Source organism: Nuphar pumila, chromosome 14, assembly GCF_984573655.1.
Source record: "Nuphar pumila chromosome 14, dmNupPumi1.hap1.1, whole genome shotgun sequence".
Taxonomy (NCBI): Eukaryota; Viridiplantae; Streptophyta; class Magnoliopsida; order Nymphaeales; family Nymphaeaceae; genus Nuphar; species Nuphar pumila.
In genome coordinates, this window is record NC_143262.1 from 62,369,807 (window position 1) to 62,384,933 (window position 15,127).

Here is a 15,127-nt window from a genome sequence, read left to right on the forward strand (position 1 = left end):
AAGAATTCAGCATGCGATGGTTCTGCGCACGGTGGGATTAGCTTTCTCTCTTGACGGACGGAATTATATGGATATCAGAATAGTTCAGCTTCTGCGAAGGTGGGGGAGTCGATAGATCAGCCACCTCTCGATAGCCATGGCCGCACTCGCCTCTCTATACCGAGGGTTGACTCGGTTCGCACTCGGAGAATCAATTCTAGTCGAAGGGTGCACTTATGCATTGCAATCCTGGTTCCTCTGGCATGTGCCAACCCGAGTCAGTTCCTTCAGATACAATGGTAAAAAGCTTCTGCCAGTTGTGCGATACCGATTCTTGATCGACAACCTTCAGGAGGAAGAAGTCGTATGGGATTACTTTGATCGTCAGGAAGCGCCTCTCAGATATACCTACGCTTATGGCAAGCGGTTCAGGCTACTTGGCCCGTTCTTCTGCGCATACTATCATCCAGAGCGGTGCGTCAGCCAGTTCTCTCAGAGGCAGAAGCGCGTAGAGATTCATCCACTAGCAGGGGTTCTGCCAGAATTCGACCTCGCATCAGATCAGTGGTCTGGAGCATACCATTCTGCCAGACATGGCTGGGATTCTTTTGTCACTCTCACTATTTTTCCTGGTTCTCGAGTGTCTTCTGATTATCCGGAGTGGTGGAAAACTGTTTGTCCCCCTCCCTTTTGTCAAGTGTATTATTAAAATCATATTCTTTTAATCTTCATTTCATCTTGGTTTGACGACCTCGCCTAGGTAACAAGGCATATTTCCAGTTGTTTATTTTGCAAAGAATAACAGCGCAATTGTCGTAATTCCAGCGACGACTTAATCCCTAGTAATAGGATATTATTTCAATTGTCTACCAAAATTCTCAACAAATATTTTCCTTCAACCAAATTTCCTTCAAAAGCCTAATCATCAGTTCTACCTTGCAGAGAGCATCAGTAACATTCAGGAGAGCATTTGTGATACTCGATGGTTTATACAAGATCCGGAAAGAAAACCTCATCAATCGAAGGTGTGGCATACTCGATCGCTTCAGAAGAGGAAATGGACTCACCTCGATCAGCTAGAAGTCAGGGTCAGCAAGCAAAGGATGATGTTGATCCCCAGATATATGCTATGTTCAAAGAGATGATGACCAAAATGTCGACAGAACAAGCTGAAGCTAGTACAAAAAAGATCCAGGTCAAGCAGACGGCAGCCAAGAAAGTTTTAAAACTATCCAAGAAACATATCCAACACGAGGATACATCTGATGAATCAGAATCAGTAGTTGGCACTGATGAAGAGTATGAAGTCTGGCAAGCACTTCAAAGATCCTCTCATAGACAAGGGACAACCTATAAATTGAAAGATCAAGCAATGGATGATCCAGTCCAAATACAACTGAAGGAAATGGCCAAGATGATTAAAGATTTGCAAGCTCATGACAAGGGAAAGAAGGTCTTCAGGAACAAAGATTTCCATGATGGCATCACCTTCGTCAGGAATAATCAAGATTCAGAAAAGAAGACAAAACACATCTTCATCGTTGATGCCAATCGCAGTGATGGCAAAAATAACAAAGGCAATCATACAAGTCTGAAAGAGAAATCTTTAAAGCAGAGTGAAAAATTGAGTCAACAGAAAGAGAAGAAAAAACATGACGGTTGGGGTTACGATCGCGAATTCACTCCTCTAGATCAGCCCCTCGAAGAGGTCTTTGAATACATGCTGAGCAAAGGAATGGTTAAGCTTCCAAGAATTGCTAATCCTCTGGTCGCCCTAGGGAAATGAAAAGACTGCTTCTGCAAATTCCACCAAACAACGAGGCACGATATTGAACATTGTTTTGTCTTTAAGAATATCGTCCAAGATTACATCGACAAGAATTTCTTTGTTAAGGGTGAGAAAGAATACCAGTCGACTGTCTTTGCCAAGTCTCAGCAGAAATCAAGCACTCGACAAGAGGTACAACATGATGATCGAAATCAGGACCGCAAGATGGCCCCTTTGGATCAAATATTTGAAAGCTTTTTGGAATACATGCTTGCGAAAGATACAATAAGATCTCCGAAGGCTCACTTCACTCTTTCTGCCAATGATAGCAAAAGCAATAAGAAGAATCATGATCACTATTAAGAGGGATCCAAGGGCCAAAAAGGAAAGTTCTCCAACAATGATAAGCCTCTTCAATCTAGTCCTCAGCATAAAGAGAAAGATCAAGAAAAGCCAAAGCGCAAGGATTGGAGTACGGATCGAAAGTTCACCCCTTTGGACCAGACACTAGAGAGTGTTTTGGAATACATGCTCGCGAAAGATATGATCCGTTTACCTAAAGCAGCTGATCCCGCAACAATCATGGGCAGATTCAAAGGAAAATTTTGCAAATTTCATCGGGCAGTGGGACATGACACTGAGAATTGTTTCGTCCTGAAGAATATCATTCAAGATTGCATCGACAAGAATATCCTTATTGATGATGAGGAAGATACCAGTCGACCATCCTGAGCAAGTTTTCTAAAAATTGACAATGTCGAGACTATGTCACTTTCATCATTTTGTCATTTTGAAGGGACAATGTAGTCCTAGTTCTTCTATCAATTTGTTATTTCCTTCTTCAATGCATTAATAAATTTGTCAATCTTTCATATGGCCTGGCGTCATCTTTCATATTCCTCATTTGCAAATGTTTAAATGTCTTCTTATAAGGGGTAACCTTTTTCAAAGTGCCTCTCTGATCAACCAAGAAGCTCATTGTCAGTTTTTACCTCGTTATCCTCAGAGAATTCTCATCAAATATCAACTACTTATCCTTTCATCCAAACTCTCACTCCCCAGTTATACTGGGGCATTATTTTGAAAATTGGCTTCAAAACTTTCTGTATGCAGGCAGGATCAAACAAATCTCTCATTTTGCACACATGTGCACCCATCTACAATCATTTGCATTTGCATGCATTCATTCGTATTCATCTGCATTCATCTACATCAATTTGCATTGAACTCCCCATTCAGGATAAGGGATAAATCCTGAGGCCCCGACAGTCGCCCAAGTTGTCGTAAGGGTGAAGACTGAAAATTTTCCATCAAAATCAATTAGTAATTCTTCAGAATCCAGTGTTCGTGCTGGTAAACTTTCAAAACCCAGTACCCGTACTGGTAATCATTTAAAACCCAGTGCTCGTACTGGTAACCATTTAAAATCCAGTGCTCGTACTGGTAATCTTTCAAAATTCAGTGCTCATACTGGTACTCTTCCAAAATCTGATGCTCGTGCTAGTTGAACTAGTCCCAAATGTCATCATTATACTTATCAACTTTTCTTTCCTTTAAATGTCTAGAATTGGTCTAGAAGAGTCGAGTTTCGATTCGAATCTTCTTTCAAACCCGATTCAGAATTGGTCTAGAAAATCCAAGTTCCGACTTGAATTTTCTTACAAATCCAATTCGTATAATTTTCTTTCCTCTAGATTCTAGAATTGGTCTAGAAGAGTCGAGTTCCGATTCGAATCTTCTTCCAAATCCAATTCAGAATTGGTCTAGAAAATCCAAGTTCCGACTTGAATTTTCTTACAAATCCAATTCGTATAATTTTCTTTCCTCTAGATTCTAGAATTGGTCTAGAAGAGTCGAGTTCCGATTCGAATCTTCTTCCAAATCCAATTCAGAATTGGTCTAGAAAATCCAAGTTCCGACTTGAATTTTCTTACAAATCCAATTCGTATAATTTTCTTTCCTCTAGATTCTAGAATTGGTCTAGAAGAGTCGAGTTCCGATTCAAATCTTCTTCCAAATCCAATTCAGAATTGGTCTAGAAAATCCAAGTTTCGACTTGAATTTTCTTACAAATCCAATTCGTATAATTTTCTTTCCTCTAGATTCTAGAATTGGTCTAGAAGAGTCGAGTTCCGATTCGAATCTTCTTCCAAATCCAATTCAGAATTGGTCTAGAAAATCCAAGTTCCGACTTGAATTTTCTTACAAATCCAATTCGTATAATTTTCTTTCCTCTAGATTCTAGAATTGGTCTAGAAGAGTCGAGTTCCGATTCGAATCTTCTTCCAAATCCAATTCAGAATTGGTCTAGAAAATCCAAGTTCCGACTTGAATTTTCTTACAAATCCAATTCGTATAATTTTCTTTCCTCTAGATTCTAGAATTGGTCTAGAAGAGTCGAGTTCCGATTCGAATCTTCTTCCAAATCCAATTCAGAATTGGTCTAGAAAATCCAAGTTCTGACTTGAATTTTCTTACAAATCCAATTCGTATAATTTTCTTTCCTCTAGATTCTTGAATTGGTCTAGAAAAGTCGAGTTCCGATTCGAATCTTCTTCCAAATCCAATTCAGAATTGGTCTAGAAAATCCAAGTTCCGACTTGAATTTTCTTACAAATCCAATTCGTATAATTTTCTTTCCTCTAGATTCTAGAATTGGTCTAGAAGAGTCAAGTTCTGATTCGAATCTTCTTCCAAATCCAATTCAGAATTGGTCTAGAAAATCCAAGTTCCGACTTGAATTTTCTTACAAATCCAATTCGTATAATTTTCTTTCCTCTAGATTCTAGAATTAGTCTAGAAGAGTCGAGTTCTGATTTGAATCTTCTTCCAAATCCAATTCAGAATTGGTCTAGAAAATCAGAGTTCCGACTCGAATTTTCTTTCAAATCCAATTCGCTTAGCTTTCCTTTACAAGTTTGAACTTCTACTCAAACTATCCTGCGAGTTGGTCTAGAAGATCTGAGTTCCGACTCGAATTGTCTTTCAAAATCCAATTCATCTAGTTTTCCTTGAAGAATTGAATTCTGATTCGAATCTTTCCTTAAAAACCCAGTTTAGCACCTGGTCCATTTAAAGCTCACAAGTTGGAATCATTCCTTCTTGGGCTATGATCCTTAGGTTGAATTCCTATGGAATTGATAGTTCGTAGGTTGAACCCCTACGAAACCAATGCCATTCTCAATTGAACCAATGTCGTTCTTAGGCTGAATCCCTATAGAACCCATGTCATTCTCAGTAAACCAATTCACAATTTCGACCTTCGGGTCAATCAATTTCCAATTTTCAATTATCAATTTCCAAATTTCCAATTTCCAATGATTAATTTCCAATTTCCAATTTCAAATATCAAATTTCAAAATTCCAATTTCCAAAATTTGACCATTTTGAGTCACCCAATACCCAATTTCAATTATTTTCCCTTGCGAGAGACCCTTTTTATAGGGAGAGTTCGAGGGAGCTCGCTCTTTTCGCATGCTATCCAATTCGTTCACTTAGCCCCTTTTTAGGAAGAGTTTGAAGGGACTCGTGTCTTTGTGAACCGTTTGCAAAACAAAATTCCAAATTTCACACAAGGAACCCTTTTTATAGGGAGAGACTCGACGGAGACTTGCTTTCCTTGTGGCCCCATAATTTCAGACTAGGCCATTTCATCATGAAGGACCCTCTTTTTAGGGAGAGTGTGATGAACTCGTTCCTTCATGACCAATTTACCAACCTCACCAATTCTGGCCCCCTTTTCATAAGAGAAGCCTAATGTTAGGAAGTTTTGACGAAAGCTTAATTTCTCTTCGAAAGTTCATTTTGCAAACACCTCCTCTTCAGGGAAGAGAGGAGTAATTCCCAATTCTAATTTCTGAATCTTCTCCTTTGGGGAAAGGAGAAGAGAATTTTGTCATGAATGTGTTGCGTTGTGCTTCAAATGCTCGCTTTCATAAAAGGATTTCAAGAAAATTTTGCCAATTTGTCATTAAATATTTGTTGATTTCAAAAATCTTTATTGCACAAAATTATTACTTCAGAATACCTCCACTATTACTTCCAAAAGGGCAATGCTTTCACGAAAAAGGATTCAAAGTTCAAAATCTTTTTATTGGCCAACCAAAAGGATGAAGAATAAATCCGCGATATGGCCAGCAAAGAGAGTTCAATGTTGTTGCAAAGCCATGAGTGATTGATATTGATCGCAGTCAATGACACATTTTTAAAGACCATTCTTGAAAAATAAAGCAGTCGAAATATCCTGGATGATACAGAAAAATCCATTCAATTTTCATATCTCCTCAATCACCTAAGCTGCAATTAAATATCTGCAAAAGGGATCTCTCAATTGTCGTCAAGATGAAGGCGAATTAAGCGAGTCGACCCCCGAAGCCAAAGAAAATTTGGATCATCTCCAAGATGACGGAGTTTGTGACGGATCCTTCCAGGGAAAGTTCAGATCACCGTCGAGATGAAGGCGAGTGTGATGAGCCTACCGACAAACCCTAAAAGATATTTGATTTCAGCTATCACCAAGAGATTTCCTACCAAAGAGCCAATAATCATCATGATAACCCCTGAAAGAAAAGAAGAATCAGAACATCTCTGAGATGAAGGAGTTTGTGATGTACCCTTCCAAAAAAAAAAGAGAGAGACAAGTCAGGACATCTCCAAAATGAAGGATGATGTAATTCCCGAAAAATCCAAGAGAGCTCCAATCTGCTAAAAAGAGAGTGCAGAAAGATCATCATGAGAAAAGAATCCCAGGATATCAGACTTCCAAATCTATCAAGAATCTTCTTTAATTTTGTGAAATGCTTTTATCAATATTCTTTCACCAATAGCTCTTGCAATATCAAGAATACTTTCTTTTCCGTCCATATCAAGGAAATTGATAGCTTCCTTGAAAGAAAGTCAATCGCAAGCAATTTGAATTCGAATCTTGATTCTACGGAGTTAAGCTCAGTCGGAGTTAATACTTCAGGTAGAAAAGAGGGAATACTTTCAAAACAATGTGCATCATTTTCAATTATTTTGAATCAACAATAATTTTCAACATTTTGACAATATTTTCTAGCTATTCTGGCGTGAGGCGAGAGCTTGAGGTTCATCTTTGGCGCATCCTGACATCAGTTGTTATCCCTTTTAGGACTTGATTACGGGAGTTTTCAAGATTCCTTCCCTTCTTTGGTATAATCTGAGCGCACGGGCTCTCAGATTCGCACACTTCCCTGTGTCCCCACTGTCCCACCATAGACAGTCCAATTTCGGCTTGAGGTTAAGCCACCAATTCCAGCAAAAAGGCAATTTCAAAAGTTAATTAGTCTCAGCAATGAGGCGCACAAAATCAATCCCTTTTTAAACTTTAGGGAGCCCAATTTACTTCCTTTTGCAAAACCCTTATCGGATTCATTGTGCGGAAATCCGAAGGTTTCATCACGGTCTCTTCTTTCGAGGATTCTGTCCATTTTCTGCCCAATCAGGTTAAGGGTATAAACCTGGGCCTCCTTTGATGAGGTATTTCATTTTCTGCCCAATCAGGTTAAGGGTATAAACTTGGGCCTCCTTTGATGAGGTATTTCATTTTCTGCCCAATCAGGTTAAGGGTATAAACCTGGGCCTCCTTTGATAAGGTATTCCATTTTTCAGCCCAATCAGGTTAAGGGTATAAACCTGGGTTTCATTCTGATGAGGTATTCCATTTTTCACCCAATCAGGTCAAGGGTACAAACCTCAGCCTCCTTTGATGAGGTATTCCATTTTCAACCCGGTCAGGTTAAGGGTTAAGCCTGAGCTTCGTTCCATACGAGGTATTTCCCGTCCCATCCAAGTTAAGGGCAAAACCTGAATCTCACTCCTTTTGAAATAAAATTCTCCATTTTATAACTACCATCATCATTTGAATTAATTCTTTCATACCCAGTCAGATTTATCTAACTGGGGCATTTTTATGGTTCAAATTTGGTATGTTTTCTTTGCCACTAAGCTCGGCTTTCAACCGGCTTAGCAGCAAAGAGGGGCATCTGTAAACACCCCAAATTTTCACCCTCATCCAGTGTTTGTCCATTTCATATGTAATTGCATATCACTGCATACATTTTGCATATCATTTCATCGCACTGCATAGCACTGCATGTCATCCCATCTCATTTTCGAGATCCAGCACTCTTGTTTTTAAAATATTCAATCCAGATTCGGGTTTTTAAAACTTTTCTTTCAAAAACAATTTTAAAACCTGGGTTTTTATTCAACATTCTGTCATTTTTTAACCCCCGGGGCCTTATATTTTGAAATACTTTCTTAGAAAACGATCTGGATTCATTTCAAACTCAATTTCAATTGATTTTAATTCTCATATGAGGCCCATTTAGGTGGTGTCGCTTCTGGATTCCTTCACTTATCAAAAATCTCAAAAATCTTAGAGTCCTAGTTGGATCAAGACTCTTTTTCTTGAGTCTTAGTCGGATCAAAACTCTACTTTTCACTACCTTTTTACCTGTTTTCGGAGAAAACCTTTCAAAATCTTCTGTTTTGGCCAAAATCTTAGAGTCCTAGTTGGATCAGGACTCTTCTTCAAGAGTCCAGTCGGATCAGGACTATTCTTTAGAGTTTTAATCGGATTAGAACTCTAATCTTTCACAACCATTTTCAATAAAATCTTTTAAAATCTTTCAAAATGAGTCAGAAACTCAGAGTTTTAGTCAAAACAGGACTCTGTTCAGAGAGTCCTAGTTGGATCAAGACTGCGATCCTGATTTCAAATTTTGAAAGAATCTTTCAAAAAAATCTTTTCATCTATCAAAATTGTTGCACTTTTATCAAAGAATTTTAAAATTCTGAGGTTTTATCTCAGAGTCCTGATCAAATCAGGAATCTACCCCAGAGTCCTGATCGAAGTAGGACTCTATCCAAAATTGATGTTCTCGCTTCATTTTCACTGGTTTTCAAAAGCTTTGCCCAAGTTTCATCATTTGCTCATCAGAAAACCAAATCTTTTAGAGTTCTGATCGAATCAGGACTCTTTCTTAGAGTCCTAATCAGAACAAGACTCTGAACCAAAACTTCAATTTCATCCTGTTTTTAACTATTTTCCAAAATTCTCTCATTTGTTTTCTCAGAAAATCCAAAAATCTGAGAGTCCTAGTTCAATCAGGACTTTGTCCTCAGAGTCTCAGTTGAATCAGAACTCTGTTTTATTCCAATATTCGTTATTGTTTTCACTGTTTTGACAAGTTCTTTCATTTGTTTTTCAGAAAAATACCAAAAAAAACTAGAGTTTCAGTCCGATCAGAACTCTGTCCCGGAGTCCTAGTCCAGTCAGGAGTATGTTTTGAAGTCTGTTTTTATTCCCTTTTCACTTATTTCCATTTGTTTTCAAAAATTAGGTCATTTTGTAGAGTCCAGTTAATTCAGGACTCTATTTCAGAGTTCTGATTGAGTTAGGAGTCTAACCCTGGCTGTATTTTCTGACTTATTTCACCATTTTCGATGAAATCTTTTCAAAAACTTCTTCATTTGGCTTTTAAAAACCAAAATCACAGAGTCCTAAAAATCCAGGACTCTAACCCGGAGTTCCAGTTCGCTTGAAACTCTACTTTCAAAACTTTGAATTTTAAGTATTGATTTTAACCCCTTTTCAAAGCCATTTTCAGTATTTATTTCAAATTTTCAAAACTCGATGTGGGTCCACTCAGTTGGCACCATATCCAGAAGAGTTCTGACTCGGTTAGAACCCTATGCTATTTTAAAAATTCTAATTTTAAGATTGCTTTTGAAAATTCTTTTGAAAACTCCTTCAATTTCAGGTTTTAAAATCATTTTTTTTGAAAAACTCAAGTAGGGCCCACTCGGGGTGGCGCCATATTCGAGTAAGTCAGGGCTAGACTAGGGTTAGTCAGTGTCTTTATTAGTGTTAGGGGTTTAGAAGAGTTAAAATTTATTTTGAAAACTCATTTTGAAAGTTAGTTTTTAAAACTAGTGTTTTTAAAGGTTTTTAAAAGATGTTTTAAAACTCAAATGTGGAAAATGCCAAGTGGCATCACATTTGGGGATTTTTTAGGATTAGCTAGGGGTTAATTAGGCATTATTTAGGATAATTTAGGCTAGGGGTATATAGGTAATCCTCTACAAAAATCGCCCCCCTTGGGAGAGTCCAAAATTTTCAAAATTGTGATTTTTAAAAACCTAAAAAAATTACTATAAATAGGGGACCTAAAGGGGGTCAAAAGGGGGTCTTTTCTCTCTCAAATTTTCGTGGGTTCTCTCTACTTTCCAGCATCTCCACCTTCCTCCATTGCAGCTGCAAGCACCAAGGTAATATTTTTAGTTTTATTCAATACTTTTTCATGTTTTAAATCAATTTTAGCCATTGGTGCCATCCCCTTCATGGATTAAACCATGGATTCAAGTCCAAGAACCTCAAGAGAGGTTCAAGAAAGTGATCGAACTCTGTTTCATGGTGTTTACAGGGATTCTAATCTATTAGAATCAATTTTAGCATTAGTCTTTGCATTATTAACCAATAAAATACATGATTTACCCTTTTAATGGGTTAAATCTATGTTTTAAAGGTAATATTGAATTCCAGCCATTGATTCCCTGATTTTATTTTATTTTCATGGTTTATTCATGTTTGTTTTACGTTCTATAGCATAGAAATAATTTTTATTTACTGTTTTATGGTTTATTTTATTGTTTTCATTAGTTAATGCATATTTTCTCAAGTTTCTTAAATTTCTGTGTGTTTGTTTAGTTTAGAATAGAAAAGAGCATGCTGTTTCGAATTGAAATATATGCTGTTAATTTCTGATTTTTTTATATGTGATGCATGCATATGTTATTGATCTACTGTAAAAAAATCAGAGTTTTTGGACTTCGGGAACCCTGTCAGAAAAATCAAACATCAAATCGGGTTTTTAAAACTTTAAAATCATTGTTAAAATCAAGAGGGTAACTTGATGTGATGATATTTTTCTCATCGTATATCCGATTTTAAATCTGTAAAGTGCCATGGATTTATATTGATTAGATCTAGCTACTGTGAAATTTTCAGAATTTTTTATTACTGTTAATATTTTTCCTCTGTCAGAGACTCTGATTTTCAATTTAAAACTCGTTAGGGTTTTCCAAAACCCTAATCAGACTTGTGTTGTTTATAAATCCCAAACTACAGATCCGATTCATGATCTGTAAAAAGTGAGTATTGTTATTTTTCTGTCAACTGTTTTCTTTTAAAATCTTAGATATTTTGAATGAGCACTGCTATTTATCTTGGAATTTTCAATTGAAAGTATCAGTTAAGACCAAAGTTAAAATCAATATATTCAAGTCCGGATTGTCGGATAAGGATCTCCCTGGTTTTAAAAGCTTTTTCAGATCTGTAAAAAAGAAAAGTTCTGTTTTCTTGTCTATTTGTTCTCTGTAAAATTTCATAAATTTTCATGGAGGTTTGACCCCTGGTTTGGGTCTTGGACTGAGACTGGTTGGTGAACTTGGTTAAAAATAGCATATTTTTAAAGTTTAATGCAATTTTCGAATTAATTTAATGCCAAAAAAATATTTTTATAATTATAATCTGATATTAGGGTTATAACAAGTGCAGGTACCGATTTTGAGGATTTTTAGAATCCGTTTGATGCTTGAATGGCTTAAATTGCAAAACAGGGCACCCGAAGAATTCCAAAACACTACAAAATCACAAAATTTGTGATATTCTTAGATTTTTGTGTATAAGCATGTATTTTTAGGGTTTAATCATGTTCATAACCATATTATGATACTTTAGGTTAAATTTGATGTTCATTTGATTTCATTTAGTGCATAAAACCTAAGTTTTTACCAAAATCTATTTCAGAAAACCCTGATTTCAAGGCCATAGTCTTGCTATCAGGGGCAATTTGGTCCTTTTACCTAAATTTCGAAATCCCTAACCCTAATTTTCATATTATTAATCATGTCACATCATATTTAGTTTGATTAATCATTATTTGTATTTCAAAACTTGCATTTTACCAAATATCTTTCTGAAAACCCTAATTTCAAGGCCATAGTCTTGTTATTAGGGATATTTTGGTCATTTTGACCCCAATTTCGAAATTTCATATCTTATATTCATGTTTATTCAAGTTTAATTCATATTTTTATATTTTTGATTTAAGGGAATCAATGAAAAGGCTTATATCTAGCAAAATCCTGTAATTTCTAGATATTACTGGATAAATCTAGAAAAGCCAACATATCATTACTAACAAAGTTTTCTAGTTTTGCAGGTACATTGAAGATTTTAATTTCATGTATTTAAATTTGATTAGTGATGTAAATTATAATTAATTTTGGAATAAGAATTTCAATTCCTCCTTAGCTTAGGCAGCATTGCATATAGTTTATTTTTTTAAATAATGTTAATGTGTGATGGATGATGATTCATGCATATTCAAACTCACTATGGTCTACATGAATGGCACATACACTAGCTTTTATGAAGTTTATAAACTTGGAGGAATTCGTATTTATGGCCATAGTCAGAATATGAAGGATATCTAGATTTATGATCTTCACATTAGCCACATTCAGCCTACACTCTTAGGCTAACTTCAAAATGCACTACATTTCTCAAAAATACAAAAAGTATTTATCAATTCCTCAAATCCATATTCATTCATTTCATGCATTTGCCAATTCCAATTCAAATCTCAATTCAAAGAAGTTCATTTTCTCAAAAGTTTCTAAGTCTTATTCAAAAATCGATTTTCTCAAAATATGGATTTGCCAATGATATTTCAAGTATTTCCCAAGTTCCAAATTCGATTTTCTAAGTTATATTTTCAATTTCAAAGTTTGAATTCAAAGAAATCAAGTTCTCTAAAGTTATTTCACATTTTTGAAAATTGATTTTCACAAAAATCTCTTGTATACTTCAGAAATCAATTTTTACTTTCTCAAATACAGCATCTCAACCCTAATTCACGATTTTCCATGTGATATCCTTTCCAAGTACTTCAGTTATTCAAAGCAAACATTATGTTTTCAAATATACATTTTCAGAAAATTCATAACAATGCCTGATTCTATGTGCATTTAGAAATTAGAATATGATTTAGATAAGTTGAATAGAGTAGAGCAGTAGATTGATCCTTGGTTCAATTACCCCTGTTAAAGGTGGCAGGAACGGTTGAACCTCGTACCGACAGGCGAGTCCCATTCTTTGGAATAATCCCGCATTTTAAAAATGGAAGCGAGTTATTTTCAAAAACTTTTCAAAGGTCAGTTTGACCCGCAAAAGTTAAAAAATTTTGCGATGATAACAGGTTCTCATATATTCCTTTTCTCATTTAATCTATTTTTTATATATCTTCGTCCCATCCAGGTTAAGGGCTAAACTTGGATCATTTCAAAAGCGTATCGTGTCTCACCCATGAGACTTGATCAAAATTTTTATTCCACCACTTCGAGATTTTTCATCCAAAGTCCCATCACGATTTCCTCATCTTCTACTCAATCATATCATTCTCGAGGATTTCATCCCCCCAAAACCATTCAGGATAAGGTTCTAAGCCTGAGAAGTTATATTTTCAAAATAATTCTTCCGCACCCAGTTCAGACCTGCTGACTGGGACATGTTCAAAATTTGGAGTGTTATCTTTGCCACTAAGCTTGGCTTTCAACTGGCTTAGTAGCAAAGAGGGGCATTTGTGAACACCCCAAATTTTTCAAAGTTTTGTAAAAATGTCCTTTTTGCCCCTAGCACCATTCTCTGAGAAAATCAAGGCAATTTCAAAGCCAAATTTTAGTTATTCTTCAGATTTTCTGAATTAAATTCCATGTTGATGTATCAAATTCGATTTCGAATCCAAACCCAGCGTTTAAAGTCCAAATCTGAGCTTCACTATCCAATTTTCATATTAAATTTTACAAAAATACCAAAAATAAATTCTAAAATGTTCAGATAGTCGATCTAGTATCCACTTGGATTCGAGACTCTATATTCCTTGGTTCGAGGTTCAAACCTCGAATATTTCTTCAAAACCCCGGATCTAAACCCGTTTTCTGAAGAAAATTTCAAAAAATAAACCCGAAATATCAGAAAACCCTTCTTTTGTAAATATTTGAAAATTTAGTTTTAAAATCCCTTAGTTTTAAAATTTTTATTTCAAGAACACCAAAAAAAATAGGAAATGCAAAGAAAAAAGAACAAAAAAAAAACAATCAAAATAGAAAAATACAAAAAAAAAATATAATAAAAATATAGTTTAGAAAACCCTCTTTTGTTTATCCTTCTTAGTGAAAACCACTCTTTTGAAGAAAAAAAACTTATTTTTAAAAGCATCAATCTGAAAATTTAAAAAAATACCAAGGACCAAATGCAAAGAAGGCCTAACGACCTTCTGTTATAAAACAGAGGTTGTGGCTCCCCTCTTTGGCATCCATTCCAACCGCAATTTGCAATCCCTCTCGAAGCATCTGTCTTCACCCACATCCCCTCTCATCTCTCTCTACACTCGTGCATCCTTCTTCCTCCCTCAAGTGAGCTACGTCTCCATGCAAGAAGATCTCTTCCAACTCCACTGAAGGAGCATCACCTCTCTCTTTTGTCCAGATTTTCATAGAGATCCGGTGAGTCTCCCTTTTTTTTCTTCTTTCTCATCCCTTCTTGTTATTTATAATTTTCCCTTCCTTTTCTTCTGATTTTCCCTGTTTGATCATCCCATTGATGCACCATGGACTGTATTGAGTTGCTTATAGCAACTTCAACACTCTACCGTGCAATAGCAAAGGAATGTCCCATTCCAACATTTCGCTTACATTTCTATTTTCATTTCCTTTGTTATCTTGCGATTTACTATTGTTCTGACTACGCCATCGGATTTAGCAATGCACTGTGGTTATTTTTGTTCATATGGTAATCTCTGCCTTGATTTAATCTTTGCTTCTTATTGATCATTCCACTCGGTTGGCATCATGATTTTTAATGTATCGATTATCTGTTGTTATTTAGATTTAGCATTATCATCAAAACCGCATATCTGCAAGCTTTCTAGCTTCAGATCTGCGTTATAATCGCATTTTCATGTCTTCAACCTCCCAAAATCCCCCATGATTGGTGGTAATTGATGGGCATTTTAGAATCTTCTTATACTTTGTATTCCCTTGTGTGCCATCTATGTTCATACATCTCGAGTCTCGTCGATTCAGTAGCATCATCATATTTTCCCTATGCATCGATCAAAATCCAGTAAGCAAACCGGATTTGATTCAAAGGGAGGAAGAAGTGGAGTGTCCACATCTTACAAGGTCACAACATCTAGCGTGATGTGTGGCCTACTGTCTTAATTGGCTTCATCAAGGATAGCTCCATCGTTTTGAGGTTGCACGTCAATATCAGTTGACAGTCAGGAATCG